We start from the raw sequence: 5,461 nt of genomic DNA, 5'->3' as shown, positions 1-5,461 counted from the left end.
TTATGAGGGGAAGAACTTTGAGTACCTTTAGCCGCTTCCTTGCAGAAATTGGCCTCCGACTCCGATGAGGTGGGATTAACCACAAGAAACGGATCAGGGAGAAGTTTTCAACCCCTCAAGTAATTCTTTAAGCATGGACTTGACCTCGGCTGTCATAGACATCTTAAATGAAGCCATAGCTTCATTTAAGTCGTCTCATGTGATCGAAGTCAACTAAATGGCCTCGGGCACTTCCTCCTATGTGTCAACCATACTCTTTGGGTGGTTAAACCCTTATAAATAGACGAGGCTCTGATGCGGCTTGAAATTGTGTCAGTATTTTCCCAAAGAGGAAGGGATGATGCAATACAGCTACAGTAGGTATTTCCCTCAGTTATGAAACCAAGGTATCAATCTAGTAGGAGAACCAAGCAACACTATGTAAACGATACCTGCACACAAAGAACAAATCCTCACAGCCCAATGCGTAAGAGGGGTTGTCAATCCCTCCTCTGTAAAAAGATAGATTAATTTGTATGAGTTTGGATAAATAGATGTTGCAAAAACATGAAATAAAATAAATAAAGAAAAAGTGCAGCAAGGTATTTTTGTGTTTTTGGGATAATAGATCTGAAAACAAATGCGGCAAAAGATAGATCAAAAAGAAAATAGATAGACCCTGGGGCCGTAGATTTCACTAGTGGCTTGTCTTGACAAAATAGCACACAGTGGGTAAACAAATTACTGTTGGCCAATTGATAGAAGAACAAATAATTATGACGATATCCAAGGCAATGATCAATATATAGGCATCACATCCAAGATTAGTAGACCGACATGATTCTGCATCTACTACTATTAGTCCACACATTTACCGCTATCCATCATGCATCTAGTGTATTAAGTTCATAGAGAAACAGAGTAATGCAATAAGAATGATGCCATGATGTAGGCAAGATCTATTCATGTAGGAATAGATCCCATCTTGTTATCGTTAATAGCAATGATACATATGTGCCTCGCTACCCCTTCTGTCACTGGGTGAGGACATCGTAAAATCAAACCCATCACAAAGCACCTATTCCCATGGCAAGAAAAATCGATCTAGTTGTCCTAACCAAACCAAAGATTTGAAGAAGAAATAGGAGGCTAAATAATAACACATATAAGAAATCAAAGAAAACTCAAATAATATTCATGGATATAGATCTGATCATAAACTCAAACTTCATCGGATCCCAACAAACACACCGCAAAAAGTCATTACATCAGATAGATCTCCAAGATACCATTGTACTGAGAATCAAAAAGAGAGAAGAAGCCATCTAGCTACTGCCTACGAACCCGTAGGTATATTGTGAACTACTCACACATCATCGGAGAGGCACCAATGAGGATGATGAACCCCTCCGTGATGGTGTTAGATTGTATCTCGTGGTTCTGGAACTTGCGGCAGCTGGAATTGGGCTTCATCGACTGCCCTAGGATTTCTAGAATATTTGTGTATTTATAAATCTGAGAGGCGGTGGAATAGAGCTTCATGGGCCCCATGATACATAAGGGTGTGCCTTGGTGTATCATGGGCCCCACGGGCCTTTCCTCATATACTTCCTTGGCTCCCAAGTTGTCTTCTGGTCCCAAAAAATATCCAAAAAGTTTCGTTGTGTTTGGACTCTGTTTGATAGGGATATTCTGTGAAGTGAAAAAACAAGCAAAAAACAACAACTGGCACTGGGCACTATCTCAATAGGTTAGTCCCAAAAAAATGATATTAAGTTGCTATAAAATGATTCTAAAACATCCAAGAATGATGATATAATAGCATGGAACAATCAAAAATTATATATATGTTGGAGATGTATCAGCATCCCCAAGCTTAATTCCTGCTCGTCCTCGAGTAGGTAAATGATAAAAATAGAATTTTTGATGTGGAATGCTGCCTAACATGTTCATCACATATTCTTTTCTTTTGTAGCATGGACATTTGGACTTCTAGACGATTCAAAGCAATAGTATAGTTTTGACATGAAGACTTTAATACTCAAGCATATCAACAAGCAACCATGTCTTTCAATATATCAACACTAAAGAAAGTTATCCCTAGCCCATCATGCTCAATCATTGATCCATTCATGAAACACACTCGAATATTAGCTACATCCAATGCTCAAGTAAGATCATAGTGCTCCCTATTTAGTGCTTTATAAGAGAAGATGGAGACTCAAAATAAAAATAAAAATTGCATAAAAGTAAATAGATAGGCCCTTCCTAGAGGGAATGCAGAGATTTGTAGAGGTGCAAGAGCTCAAAGCAAAAATAATGAGAGATAAAAAATTGGAGAGGCATGCTTTTCCCGTCAATGAAAACGACTGAGTAATTCCCAACACTTTCCATGCTAGATATATCATAGGCAGTTCCCAAACATAAAATAAACTTTATTCCTTTTCCATCATACTTTCACACTCCATGGATAGCTGTATCCACAGGTACCGTTCATACCAACACTTTCCAAGGAATTTATTACTTGACAACATAAAGTAAATTTCTTTTTCATTTCGAGACTGGACATCCCTATTATCGCCGTACTCTGGCAATGAGAAGTGAATAAACCATCATCTTGAGAATAACACATCTAGTATGGAAAATATTGGCCACCCTATGCCGCTTCATGAGTGGTATATGTCGGGAAACGTAGCATGCAATTTCAAAAAAATTCGTACGCTCACGCAAGATCTATCTAGGAGATGCATAGCAACGAGAGGGGGAGAGTGTGTCCACGTACCCTCGTAGACAAAAAGCGGAAGCGTTTGCTTAACGCGGTTGATGTAGTCGAACGTCTTCCCATTCCAACCGATCAAGTACCGAACGTACGGCACCTCCGAGTTCTGCACACGTTTAGCGCGATGACTTCCCTCGAGCTCTTGATCCAGCAGAGGGTCGAGGAAGTAGATGAGTTCCATCAGCACGATGGCATGGTGGCAGTTATGTGATCCACGCAGGTCTTCGCCTAAGCACTGCGAGAATATGACCAGAGGTGTAAACTGTGGAGGGGGGCGCCGCACACGGCTTGGAACAATTGATGTGTGTTCTAGCCCCCCCCCCTCGTACATAAAGGAGGGAGGGAGAGGAGGCTGGTCCTAGGTGCGCACCAAGTAGGAGGAGTACTACTTGGGGTCCTAGTAGGATTCGCCCCCCCCTTCCTTTTACCGGAGGGGGAAAGGGGGAAGGAGAGAGAGGAGGGAGGAAAGGGGGGCGCCACCCCCTCCCCTTGTCCAATCGGACTCCTCCCTGGTGAGGGGCGCGTCACTCCTTTGTGGGCTGGTGTGCCTCCCTCCTATGGCCCATATCTTCCCCGAGGGCGTTCCGGTACCCCCCCTGTACTCCGATATGTACCTGATACATTCCAGAACACTTCCGGTGTCTGAATACTACCTTCCAATATATCAATCTTTACCTCTCGACCATTTTGAGACTCCTCGTCATGTCCATGATCTCATATGGGACTCCAAACGACCTTCGGTCACCAAGACACATAACTCATATAATACATATCATCATTGAACGTTAAGCGTGCGGACCCTACAGGTTCGAGAACTATGTAGACATGACCGAGACACCTCTCCGATCAATAACCAATAGCGGAACCTAGATGCTCATATTGGTTCCCACATATTCTACGCATATTTTTATCGGTCGAACCGCTATGTCAACATACGTTATTCCCTTTGTCATCGTTATGTTACTTGCCCGAGATTCGATCGTCGGTATCTTCATACCTGGTTCAATCTCGTTACCGGCAAGTCTCTTTAGTTGTTCCGTAATGTATCATCCCGCAATTAACTCATTAGTCACATTGCTTGCAAGGCTTCATATGATGTGCATTATCGAGAGGGCCTAGAGATACCTCTCCGATACTCGGAGTGACAAATCCTAATCTCGATCTATGCCAACCCAACAAACACCTTTGGAGATACTTGTAGAGCATCTTTATAATCACCCAGTTACGTTGTGATGTTTGATAGCACACAAGGCATTCCTTCGGTGTGCGGGAGTTGCATAATCTCATAGTCGGAGGAATATGTATTTGACATAAAGAAAGCAGTAGCAATAAAACTGAACGATCATTATGCTAAGCTAACTAATGGGTCTTTTCCATCACATCATTCTACTAATGATGTGATCCCGTTCAACAAATGACAACACATGTCCATGGCTAGGAAACTTAACCTTCTTTGATCAACGAGCTAGTCAAGTAGAGGCATACTAGGGACATGGTTTGTCTATGTATTCACACATGTATCAAGTTTCCGGTTAATACAATTCTAGCATGAATAATAAACATTTATCATGAATAAGGAAATATAAAATATCAACTTTATTATTGCCTCTAGGGCATATTTCCTTCAGTACAGGCACACAAAAAGAAAATTCATTTTGAAAATTAGAGTTGGCGCATACAAATTTACTTAGAACTACACAAAAATGCCGCATATAGGTAGGTATGGTGGACTCATATGGAAAAATTGGTTTTAAGGATTTTGGATGTACAAGTAGTATTTCTACTTAGTACAAGTGGAGGTTAGCAAAAAATTGAGAAGCAACCAACTAGGAAATGAAAGTTCTCATAAACGAGCATTAAGCACAACTAACACTGAATAATTGTCGGTGCAACAGACCCTGGGCCTGTTGCCCTGACTATGCACAGGAACAAGATCAAGATTGAAGCATCAGTCCAAGACAAAGGGCAAGAGACCAAGGGATTCAGAGCATCAACAAGAAGATCAGAAAGGACCAAGGCCAAGATAGGGAAACAAGATATCATCAAGGAAGAAGCCTCCCTTGCCGGGCAGGCGAGCCCGGCAAGGGGCAAGGCCACCCCCAGAAGAAGAAGAAGGCCAAGGCATCCCGGCAAGGCCTGCCGGGACTCGCGGAGGCTAGATCACCCCACCGACTACTCCACCACGACTCACGTCGTCGATCATTGCGATATCAAGCCGCGGATTAAGTGGCAGCCATTCGCCACACGGCAACCACTCTCTAACAAGAAAACCCACAGATGACACACATACAATGACGTGTCCAACGAGCAGGCGTGAAGCTGGCAAGACTGTCGGGCAAGCCTTGCCAGGCGACAAACGACATGACATTAAGCGGTGCATTAAATGCGCATTGTCAGCCTGCAGAGTTAGGTTTGATGGCACTATTCGCTATCTTATCAGTGTCTAATGACTAATTTGCCACTGTGGTGACCCCTTAGCCTATAAAAGGAGGCCCATGGCAATAGTTTGAAAGGTTGTAAAGTTAGACCACTCGCACCCTCGTACGCGCGTAGCCACTACTGCACTGGGGCAACCCTTGTCGGGCAAGTGTACTATGCACCACCACCACTTTTTCCACCATCAATCCACCAAAGCAGGAGTAGCGTTTTACGCCTCACAGCGGCCCAAACCTGGGTAAAACCACCCATGTGATCTCTGCCGCA

This window comes from Triticum aestivum, chromosome 3B, assembly GCF_018294505.1.
Source record: "Triticum aestivum cultivar Chinese Spring chromosome 3B, IWGSC CS RefSeq v2.1, whole genome shotgun sequence".
Classification (NCBI taxonomy): domain Eukaryota; kingdom Viridiplantae; phylum Streptophyta; class Magnoliopsida; order Poales; family Poaceae; genus Triticum; species Triticum aestivum.
This window is presented reverse-complemented; position numbering follows the sequence as displayed.